This window comes from Porites lutea, chromosome 9 (genome assembly GCF_958299795.1).
Source record: "Porites lutea chromosome 9, jaPorLute2.1, whole genome shotgun sequence".
In the NCBI taxonomy this organism is placed as follows: domain Eukaryota; kingdom Metazoa; phylum Cnidaria; class Anthozoa; order Scleractinia; family Poritidae; genus Porites; species Porites lutea.
In genome coordinates, this window is record NC_133209.1 from 4,396,930 (window position 1) to 4,409,216 (window position 12,287).

Genomic DNA, 12,287 nt, shown 5'->3' on the forward strand with positions numbered 1-12,287 from the left:
CGGGAGCAAAAGAGAAATTTAACTGTCAGTATCTACCAGATTAAGCTCACTAGTGATCGCGTTATTTAAATCCACGATATGGCGTTGTGAAAATCTCCCTGTAAAGATCAAGAAACTGTACAAGGATCAGACACAATAATGATGATTTTCACGAAAAGAAAACAAAAATATAATTATACATTCCGAAAAATAGCGGGATAGCATAGCATTGAATATCAACTGAGAAATGGAGATTTCCCTTTATTTGGTATCGATGTTACTCCATTTATAAATCAGCAGGCTCCTCTCACCTAGCAGCTTCTTCCAAAATAAATAAAAGGAATCGTACGAAAGAGTTTTAAAAGTGAATTTATAACAACGAAGAATCAATCAAGTTAGAGCGATTAGCTTATCTCATGTTAAAAGTCTCATTCAACTAGGAGGTCGGTAAGAATTATTTGTAAGACACACGAATTGAGATATTTTCAAAATATGGTTATTACAATTGAAAACAAAGTCTCACGTTGTTGTAATTGTTAAAAGCATGGTTGACAACAAATATTTGAAAACACGAAAGAGGAATATTGCTGTACTGTATGTAAAAACTGTTACAATAATGCCATTTGTTTTTGCTTAGACATTAGGTTGCACTGGTCATTGGAGATACCATTCGGTTTCTTATAAACAGAAATTCACCTGAATTTTCATCCTGTACGATTCAAAAGCTTTTGTTAGTCGTTTAAATGTGGGCGTTTTTCATTTACTCTTCTGCATACACATACCATGTCAGAAATATTAAACTATCTCCAGCTCCAAGTTTTCATGAATGCATAAAACGAGTGGTAAAAAGAGAAAACAATGTTTTTGTTAATACAGATTCTCAGTTTTATGGAAAAAACAACTTTAAATTTTTCTTTGTCATATTTCTTTTTTTATTTTGAAGATTTGCTGACACAACCAACGTCATAATTCATCATAACCTACTTTTTCTCTTGCGTTTTCAACACCTGTTCTTTCTACTCACCAACATCCATCATCAAGGTGGAATTCCAGTGAAAAGCGAAAGCCGTCAAAAAGGACCTATACTAACGTGTCTAAACAAGTTAGCATAAGAGTAGAGTAATTCTAGACCTTAACAATGCCTATGGGGTTGCCTCATTTAACTAAGTCCTTTGTAATAGCTTTTCATAGCACATCCTAATCAAGGAAAACTCGCCACATAACTACTAACTCGTAAAAGAGTTGTAAAACTGAGAGATTCATAACAGGCATATTTTTTGCATGGTCGTCCTTGCGAAGAATTGGGCGTTAGAATTACAAAACCTACATTGTATTGTAGCTCAATAAGAAATGGGTTTTTGCTGATTTATACTTGACAGGTGAAATTTCTGTGGTAGATCTGATGACAATATTTGCTCAATCGTGTCCTGCGTAAATCAGGATTTTTCTTATGGTTTACCGAGCGGTATGTGTTCGTACAAATACGTTTAAACAATGTAAATAAATTAGAAGAGAAAGGATAAGATCACACGACAAGGAAATACCCTTTCTTCAGGTATTTTACGCAGACTTGAGCTTTTGCAAATGAATTATGTTCCGCTCTTAAGAAATAAAGCTTGTTTTGCAACATTATTGCCTTTAATATTGACTGTTATCACAACCATCATGCCTGGTGGCTTTACGTTCACTTCCGAATGCTCAAGCTTTCTCGGAACATCCTGTCACTTTTCATCTTTGGTCGTTTAATTAATTTTACCTTCGTGTAAATACCCCACTTTTATGCGTTCCTTATATTTCCACGCATGGAATAAATACAATGTTTAACATGTACAAAGAAAGCGACGATATATCGGCCGGTGTCATCCGGAGCCCTTTTTGCAATTATCAGCGCGTAATATTCTCACCTGTTTCTTAAGGCCCACGAGTTATTCAATGCAAATTAGGAAGCGACAAACAGTATATATTGAGAACATAAAACCATATTGAGCGCGTTTGTATCAACATACTTGAGTGCGGCTCTGTGCATGACATTGGCACATTCAGGTAAGTCGTTTTCGTTTAACTCTGTTCCAAAAGTATAAAGACTCTATAAAGAAATACCCATTGAGTTCATGTGTCTTTTCATGAAGTTTGCATGGCTGGTGTAGATATTTTTGGGAGTGTCAGTAATTCCCCACGACAATAGGAACTTTTAACGCCTTTCAAGGCAAGCCATGAAATTTTTCTCGCATGAAAAAGCGTTCCGCCTTCTTACAAACAGCAAAGAAACAAAACGTTTAATACGTTTATAAAAGCGTGAGTTCCTATTGTTAGGAACTGAATAAAAATTGATATTAAAAAACTCGCCGAACGTTGCCTCAAATCAGTATTATAACGTTTCATTTTGAGGGATTATTTTTGTTCATGCCGGAACGTTATGCCCGTAAGCCGTTTTAGGAGGGGCTGGCTTCCTAAGGAAAATTTAAGATTAGATTATTACATGCAGATTTTGCGGATGCCATGTCTATATTCGGTTTGGTAGAAGTTCTGACACACCGCGATACCTCCTACGAAGATAAAAATGACTACTACTATAGTTATATTTTTGGAATTTTCTACAAGTGAAAACTCGTCAATAAAAACATGGGAACCTTTGGAAAAGTGCCAGAAAGCCATTTTTTTTTTCATTCTATGAGAGCAGAGATTTACCATTGGCGCTGCGAATTTTAAACTCCTTTTACTTGCATATCTAAGCGAACTGAGAAATGCGTTCAAAGACAAACTCAACTCAAAAATGAAATTATTCGCTAGATGCCTGTCTTAAAAGTGAAGACTTGAGGCATATTTTTTAGTCTCAACTATTCCAGAAAAATATTATGCTTCCCACTCGTTAAAGAATTTTTTACAACTTGTGATAATTTGTCAAAACAGCTGTCAAAAAGTTCATTTTAAAGTCATTTGGCTCTTTATACTAGGTGATAAGGATTAGCGCACCAAATCATCATCTTTCGGTTTTTAAATCTAAAGTTCATTTTCTTGTGTTTATAAAAACGAGACAGAAAGTATTTTGTCAATATACAGTACGTTCAGTAAAGTAGACAAAAAACTAATCTCGTCATTTCTACATGGTGATATCTATCTTTTATCAAATGATCGCTTTTTAACTAAATTTTTCCCTACCGCCTGATACACATTTGCTTCTCGAAATTTATGCGCGTTTATTGCATACTGAGCTACACGTACCAAAACAACGATATTTTGTGATAAAAAATCGACAGGCATAAAGCACTCGAATTTATCCTGACGAACAATGACTGACACAAAAATGCTGGCAAGAACTATTTAGTTTCGCAATTTCAAGACTCCGCGGTAATAATAGATAACGATTTCTTTCATTCTTCATTTGAATAAGATTTTTTTTATTTCTCGACCATATGCCACTTTCAGGTGTTATTGACACTAGCTTCCAGGAAAATAGAGTAAAAATGTCAAAAATTTGCCGGGGGGTTGTAAGACGGGGAGTTAAGAACGGGGAGATATGAATAATTTATTATTAATTACTAATAGTAATTACGAATTATTATTTTAAATTTATTATTATTATTATTATTATTATTATTATTACTATTATAAGGGTATTAAAGGACCAGGGTACCTGCTAGACATAGTTTCATGCAAACCCACGAAGCAATCTCTTTTCATTGTAGGTTAGCATATTATTGTCATTGTTCCAACATATTTGACCGGCTGGCCTTCTCTTTAATGACGTTTCTGTTACTTTACTTGACTTTTTGGAATATTACGGTCTTTATCAACTTTTACCATATAGGTCGCATAAGGAAACCTTGGGACAATTAAAAGGGGTCAAATATAAGTTCTTAAAAACAAGTCAGAATGATTCAAATACGGTTTTGGTTTGAAAACGTTTACGAAGTCCCGGCTTTTCAGAGTTGTTAACTTTTGAAATAATTTAATTCACACGGTTATCATCGTCAACGTCATCATATCATTTATAATCATCACAATTTTCATCTTCATTTTTATATTGAAAAGTTCAGTCTGATCGATCAGACAGGTCTGTTCTTACTCAGCTGCATGTTCGCATCATGAAGTCTCCACGACCTCAACCTGAACTTGCAGTTAAAAGCATGAAACACTATTTTCGACAGTGTTCAACCTTCATTTGTCTCCCTCCAGCCAAAAGAAACAAACCAAAAACAAGAGGGTTTAACATAAATTAACCACTGGAGTGTCCCTATCATGAAAGGAAACTCTGTACTCGTTGTGATGTCAGCACAGTTGTCGCTGAAAACGATGATAATAATAATAATAATCCTAACCTTTTATATGGGCTAAAAACTTCAGTAACCTCTCAGGTCATGGTTTTGTGTAAGGCCAGTCTTCACCACTCTAATCTGAAATGTTCTGAGTAACGAGTCCTTTTGCACAAGAATGGTTTATTCCATTACTTCATAGAGCCCGATTAAGTCACCTTGTCCTCAGGCTTATTATCGGTGAAAACAGGCTTATGATTACCAGGCCTTGTATGCTTTGCTTTATTTACATTTTCACAGACAAGTAACGGAAATCGAAAAATCGGATGGAGAAGTTTTTACGAGCCTGCTTCATTCATTTGTTTGTGAACCCAATTCATTTTGATTTTATTATATTAGCTTTTTAAAGAAAGTAAAACTACTTCGTTGCCTATGCTCTGTTTAATATAATTTTTTATGTTGAACATGGAATAAAAATGGGTCGACGTCACTGAATAGCGCTCATTTAAAATACTCCAGCAAGAGCACAGAATTTCCCGTATTTTTCCTAGTGTGGTATTTGTTTCCTAACTGTCGCATTTTTTTAGTTTGCTTGTCTTTTTTGTTAACTGTAACTATACCAAACGTCTACGCAAGGCCATGATTCCAATTTCTGCCATGGAGTAGTTGCATGCAGATGTAATTGTTGCTTTGTGTGGGTGAAAAATTCCCGCGAAAGTAATACAGTTATGTAAAAGCTCTACGTGTGGTAAAAAAAGCTACTTTCACTATCTAACCGAAATCTAGTTTGGAGTTTCGCTTTTTGAACAATACGCGACTCAAAAAAACCTTTCAGTTGGCGATTTCACACGTACGTTGGCTTCATGAGTTAAATCATTTCTGTCACTAATTAAGGAAGAACTCTATTAACTTGAAAAGCTTAATTGTAGTAGGTGGCGATAAATTTTATGTACGTTTAAAAAACGCAAAACAAATTCCATCTTTTTTTCTGCACTTCACTCGAGTAGATAGAAGTAAGTTTATAAAAAAAATTGCACCAGACCGAGGTAAATTAAAGAACGTATTTCTATTTCCCGAAAAACGTCGAAAATTTCAATTTACCGGAGACTCTGCACTCGTAATAACACAATAATTCCTTTTTGGTTCCAAGTTGCCCCCATCGAGGTAAATTCACTTTTATAACAATCGATCTAAAACAGCTGTTAATTGTTTAAGATTGGGAATCCTTTTTAATGTCTCTGGGCGTGGTTTGATATATTCCTTGTACTTCTTTGAATTTTCGTGATGTATGTCTTTTTCGTGTAGAAGATAACCCAAACATACAATATTTATATCAAGTTTTAATCGCCTACGAATCATGCAATCGCATGCAAGACTCTTGTTATTCAGAAGTCTGAAAGTTTAGTGGATGATTTTTTGCTGCGTTTGATAGCTTGCGGTTTTTTCAGTACACACGCTCTAAAGTGGTTACTGAAAATCACGCTAACGCTTATTTCTGTCGATTTTGAACTTTTAAACTTCAGGCCGATTCTCATTTTTGAAAGGGGCCAGCTATAATCACCCCTCCCCAATGTTACAGTCGCCTATTTTATAGAGAAAAAAAATGGGTTGCTTAATTTCAAATTTGCTCAATAAGCGATAATTTGTTTTTTCGTGCCGGTAAAAACAAAATTGTCATTCTTGGCACGAAAACTATGAATCGGTTAGTTACAGAAAGAGGGCGCCTACTTCCTCTTCGAAATACTTTGTTAATGAGTACTCTTTATTTCTCAGTATTTCCTCACAGAATAACTGAGCTGTAAAAATCAATTGCAATCTGTCTGGTGCAATTGTTTCAAAGCTGCGAAATTTAAATTGCACAGAGAGATGTGTTATCTCAAAATGCAGTGAGCGAAGTAAATTGGCGCGCGAGCTGAAACCACGATCATTAGATAAAATGAAAACACGTAACGCCCGTGAAAACCATTAACAGTCATAGTCGTTTGGCTTTCATTTATCAGTGTGAAAATCTCGAAGCTATCGAGAACGTAATCCAAATTGACGAAATACATTTATTACGGAAACAATAGCATGCAAATGAAATGAGTGGGAGCCTTCTTGCCTATAAGGAGTAGATCGCCCATCTGTTTCGTCCATTCACTTAAACTGGTGCGAGCAGACGTTTCAAAGCTAAGTGCGCTCTCCCACCTCATCTTTTCCAAGTACGTTTACAGTTACACACAGTCAGTGTCAAAGTATTTGACTTGTTCGTTTCCGAAAGTAATAACACGCAAAGCTTTTCTTTAATACTGAAAAAATAACAAAAATATTCTTTCCTTTTCAGGAAGCAACTTACTTTATTGAAGTCTTAGTAACAGACAGAATCATTCAAGGTAGGTGACTCAGTCGGTCTGGAGAGGTGATGTCACATTTGATTTTGTCGCATGCCTCCTAACTGCTTGTCTTTTGTAATTGCTGATACTGAATGTGAGGCTTTTGGTTCCTCGTTGAGTTTTTTTCTTTTTTAACTAAAACCACCGAAATCCAGGGATTTTTATATCACAAATGTCAGATAATTTTGTATAATTGTGAAAGGTTTGAGCCCAAGGGTCATTTCATAAGTAGGTTGAGCATGATCGTCCGAGTGAACGTAGCCCTGAATAGGAGCAAAGTATAGCAGCAAAATTTTCTATTTGTATACGAAAGAGAGCTTCAGGTAATTTATTTTCCTGCCGAGTTAAAACAGTATAATAAAATAAATTCAAGCATTATATTGCTATGAGTCACCTTTAAAATTTCACAGTGCAAAATTTACAATAAACTATTAGACTAAAACAATTTTTTTGAATTTCTTCTAACAGCAAAAGTTAAATCCCACTTTGAGGAAAAAGAAAACAGAAACAATAATAACATCAATTCTGTGATTGCTAGTTCGCTGCCAAAGGAAGTTGCCTTTAAAAGCGCTTACATGTTGAATACTTGAAGTAGTAAATAATTGATATTTCCATCCAAGCTACCTGGAAAATTTAACTCAAGATTAAATTTTAGCCTTGGCACCGATTATCTAATTATAGCATTGTTTGACAGACACCTCTCGTCAGTTCTGTTAATTTGAAAAGTAACATAGCATTTGCACAATTTAGAAATTCAAGCGACTTTTTGCTTATTTTCTTGAAGGGACGCACCCCGAAGAGGTATTTGTAATGTTTACGGACGGATACTCGAGGTTTTATACCGAAGCCTTTTTTAAAAGCCTTGTTTTTTAAAAGAATACCTGAGACACAAAAGAATTCTTTGCAGATATTTGTAAAAGAACATTTGAACAAATCGCCTAGAAAAGGCAGTGTTGCAAAAAAACTTTCCAATTTAGTCGCAAGCTAATTACATTATTTATTTTGATATACTGAAAAGCTCCATGATTGGTCGAAATTTGCAAATCTCATTTAGTGAGGCTATCAGCAGGAAGCCGTAAAAAAAGGGCTAATTTCCCTTACTGAAATATTCATTACTGCTGATATGAAGATTAAATATTCACGAAACTTATCGCCTACTCAAAGAATATGTTTAACGGGTGTACTCGCGGGTATAACCATCATCAAAAGAATGTAGTTTGTCTTTTTCGCCCAGCTTATAGCCCGGTAACCTACGGTCGCCGGCAAGTTGAACAGTTTAGCTTTCGTTAAAATTGTGCTTTCGAGTGACATTGAATAATTTTCCTCCTAAGATTTATCTTTTCCTACTAGACATCAAACAAAAGAGATCTCAATAAGAGCGTATTCACATGACGTCACGTCGGCCATGTTGGTGTTCCAAAACCATGAAACGGCGGCCATGTTGGTGTACCAAGAAAATCCTTTGAGAATTGAACTCTTTTCTTATGTAAATGCTTTCTTTTGTTCCAATAAATTTGCATAGAGGCTGCCCACCTGAGTGAATACGCTCTATACTTTTCCAAAAACTGTGCAAGGCCTCGCACGCTTAATTATGTTTTTCCTATCTAAGTTTAGAAATAGTTGTCACGTAGATTTTATACAATGCAGTGAATACTACGATTGTTACGATGGATCGTTGCCTTTGACCTCTTAAAGTACAGGCCCCAGTTATTAAAACGTTGGATAGCGCTATCCACTGGATAAATCACTATCCAACGGATGATTGTTAGTGAAAGCAATTGCACTATCCAGTGGATAGAGATTTATCCGTTGGATAGGGTTATCCACCATTTGAACAACTGGGGTCAGGTGAACGGATGACGTCACAGGGAATATTTTTCTTTCCTTTGTCTAGCATATAAATGCGCGTTTTGTTTACGACATTACAAATTAAGCAAGTGAGGGCTACAACGAGGAAAGATTCTAGCAGAAGTTAGATAGAACGAAAGCGAAAGTAGTTTGGTAACTTCAAAAACTGCGAAAACTTACCGCTAACGATTATTTAAGCATAAAATGTTACAAACTTTGTAGAGAACCGGGCTCAGAAACTAATAACACCACTTCGTAAAATGACTAATGTGAGCAATAGATCGTTCCAAAGGGTGACCATAGACCTTTTTGCCTATACGGCGGCCATATTGAATAAGTTAGATTTAAGGAGCATTATGGGATGCCCAGGGGGCATGAGCACATTCTGTTTACTATTTACAAGCGCCTTTCGGGGCAGTTTTTCTTCAAGTTTTCTAAGAATAAGATTCTAATGGGAAAAAGATCGTTGTGCCGAGTTAGGATGTAATAATGATCGCCTTTTTCCCGAGAAATTTAAAGTGAAAGCCATATTTCTAATACTAAGCGAGTACAACGGATCGTGCTCATGCCCCGCGGGCATCCCATAATACTCCTTAAATCGAAGTAATTCAATATGGCCGTCGTATCGGTAAAAAGTCTATTAAACAAATTAATTGATATGAAATTAGAGACCTTAAGATCCGACGACGGCGACGGCGACGGCAACGAAAACGAGTGGAACTCTTTTCTTATGTAAACGCTTTCTTTCTTTCCAATAAATTTGCATAGATGCTAACTACGTGCATGAAAACGCTCCATTGGAAGGAGAGCGTCAAATCGAATCATTAGGGACTTATTGCAACGGCTCAGTACGGAAGCGTCGATCTTAACTAAAACAACACACGGGTACATGCATAAAACGTACTGGTAACATACGAATTAACACGCGGATCAGACTGGTTTACACGGTACATCAGAGTAACATACGGATAACATGCAGATAACATGGGAGGTATTGACCCTGAAAAACTGTATCGAGCTACCTTCAAAAGCAAATCAACAACTTTGTACGTGAATCTTGTTTTTTTTTTTTCCCCTTTTTTTGCCATCATTGCACAACCTAGACGTGAAAATGCCTAACTTCACGTTTTATGAAGGACGTAAACAAACAATGACGTTTTTTTTTTCCTTTTCTGAACTTTAATAAGTTCATACATCTAACAAAGTGAACGACTTGCAATAATCGCTAAAAAAAGGACCACCTCTGACTTATCTAATAAATTAAAAACTGGCATCAATTTAATTAAACACATACAATATCTATATTTCTTTACAACATAGAAAATAATCATTAAATAGGATAAAGAAAGATAAGGCTGAACGTGCAAGTGCAGAAACGAAAAAGAAAAAAAAAATGCAAAAATACGAGAAAAAAAGGGGGAAGAAGCGAAAAAGTACACACTAGAATTAACAGGGGTAATCAATATCCGGAAACCAAAATCTCCTTATTATTTTCAGTTTAAGGGACGTGGCATATTTGGGCTTTGAAGCGTGTGGAATTCAAATGTATTGGGATGAAGTATAGCAAGAGTAAGGAATATATTTAAAACTGAACGGGAACTATCTGACCAGCTATATTTTTGTGAAAGATTGCTATGCCATACAGTTATGGTGACAGGGACTTTAAACAAGGACTACGAACGTTTTTAGTGCGGTGACGGGAAGTAATATTTCCTGCCATGTGTCAATGCTCTAAGTCGGAGACAGCGGTCAAAATTTTGCTTTTTAATAAAAGGTGAATTCGCATTCTTTCAACTTTTCATAGCGGAGCTCTTGCGCGTGCGCAGAAGCGCGCGCAGTGGAGCATCATGGTTAAGAAAATATGGTAATCTATGCTTCCAAGAAATTTTGGTTTTGAGAAAATCGTCCGTACAAAGTACGTCCGTACGTACGTCCACCCCTCCATGTTGGCGGATGCGAATGGCACACTTTAATACTATCAATGTAAAACTTGGTATCAGACATGCATGTTGTGATCAGTTGACAGCTGTCGAAAGGTATCCGCTGACCAGTGTCACATGACTTTTTTAAAGTTTTCCGCTGACCAGTTGTTCGTTTTTAACTGATCGCGGGCCCACGTCAATTTTTTTAAAGGTAGAATTCTGTTTGCTCTCTGCTTACGGCGAAGTATAATTAAATGAGGAAGACATTTTTTAAAGCATTCCTGGAGAGCTTCGCTTTTGGCCTTGGCTAAATCTATATATCAAGCCTTATTGGCTTCCTTGGAATTCTTTGCATTATCTTTCTGTATTTTGTGTATATTTTAATTAAAATGGAAAAATGATAATAAAATGAAAACGAAATGAAAATGATTTCGAGTCACGTTTACGCCAAATGGTAACGAAACGTGAATTTGTACAGCGTGGACCAAGTTTTCCCATTAACTGTCGTTTACTGTTTATGATTTCCGTTTACAAAAAAATAAGACGTTTAACGCCAGTTTTGTCCATACGAATTATCCTGGACAGTTTTGATCTGCTTGTTTTCTATTTTGAGAAATGCTTAACTTGAATCTCTTTAATATTTACCTTACAGATGAAACCAGTCCTCTTGTGCTTGTTTGTTGTTCTGTTGACGGTGATGTCATTGGATGTCAGTGATGCCGGGACATGTTCGAGTGGCTGCGATACCAACCTTCATAACTGCTTGCTCGGCGGAGGATGCACAGCTGAAAATGGATGTAATGGTTGCGTGGATAGTTCATTAGTTTGCTTGGCCAATTGCAAGAGAAAGAGGGAATTTTATGACAAGCTTTTCAGAAATGAAGACATCACAGAATAGAAATATCACACACGAGGAGAGTCTGAAAGTTTATCTATAATTACCAACTACTTTAATGTTTGTTTGGCACAGTCAGGTTTTCGTGTTCAACGACACTTCGGTTTTCCTTTGCTGTTCTTTAAACAATTCTCGAACAAGTCAATCGATTAAATTTATTTTGTAACCAGTCAATAATTAGGAGCAACAGGCCAATGCTGTAAGATAAACTGTACCTTTCGAACGTAAGAAACGTTTGATTTAACAAAATGCTATTATATTTCTTTTTTCTATTTTACCTGTATTCGTCCACTTTGGGTTTGGATAGCCGCCAATTATGCCCCTTCACCCCCACCCCGTCCTAAATCTCAATTTCTCACTGAAAGTGTGGTTAAACCGCACGCCTCAGGGCCCCTGCAATTTTTCCAGGCAAATTCCTGTAATTTTCTAGTTATCTTATGCGCGGATCAATTCGAAACAACAAAAAATCTCCTCCAGGCATTTGAGCTTTTGGAATCAGGCCTAGTCGAATTTTCATTACATTGGTCTAATGTAGTGCTTAAATTATGCCCCTCCCAAAGAAAAACGTTATGTAGATTGTGAATTCAAAAAACAATTATGCATTTATTATGGTATGGTGTGAATATTTCGGGCGTCTATAAGTGAGTCGGGCTTATATATCGCAATGATTATAGTACCTTGTATTAAAAAAGGAAGCGAAATTAATGGTCGTGGTAACCTTTGAAATTTGAAGTCCTTGTCAAACAAGCCATTCATTTACGAAAGATGTGTCTTTCCTTTAAACTCCACTACCAACTATGAGAAAGATCGCAACTATCGAACTACGTTGTTAGAAACCGGATCGTACGGTTCGCCCTATACCCACCAAAGGTCAAATTCCTTATCCCCCATGCCTCGCAGTGACGGTCGAATGCCAGGGGTTTGCCAGCGGTAGGGATGTTGAAGTTTCAAATTGACCGGCGCAAAACACCTGTTAAAACTTTACTTTTATGTGTCTGTCTTGGGTTTCTGGGAAACT

The 12,287-nt window shown here is 36.4% G+C and overlaps 1 long non-coding RNA gene across 2 annotated transcripts; it reads left to right on the forward strand.

Annotated features, from left to right (window-relative positions):
• The first annotated feature begins 1,915 nt into the window (after positions 1 to 1,915).
• On the forward strand, positions 1,916 to 11,518 carry LOC140947648 (uncharacterized). 2 transcript variants are annotated; one of them, XR_012166995.1, is made up of 3 exons: positions 1,916 to 2,022; positions 6,556 to 6,604; positions 11,027 to 11,518. It is a non-coding gene; the product is annotated as an uncharacterized lncRNA (long non-coding RNA). The 2 variants fall into 2 exon arrangements; XR_012166994.1 differs by lacking the exon at positions 1,916 to 2,022 and adding an exon at positions 6,311 to 6,433.
• The last annotated feature ends 769 nt before the right edge of the window (positions 11,519 to 12,287 follow it).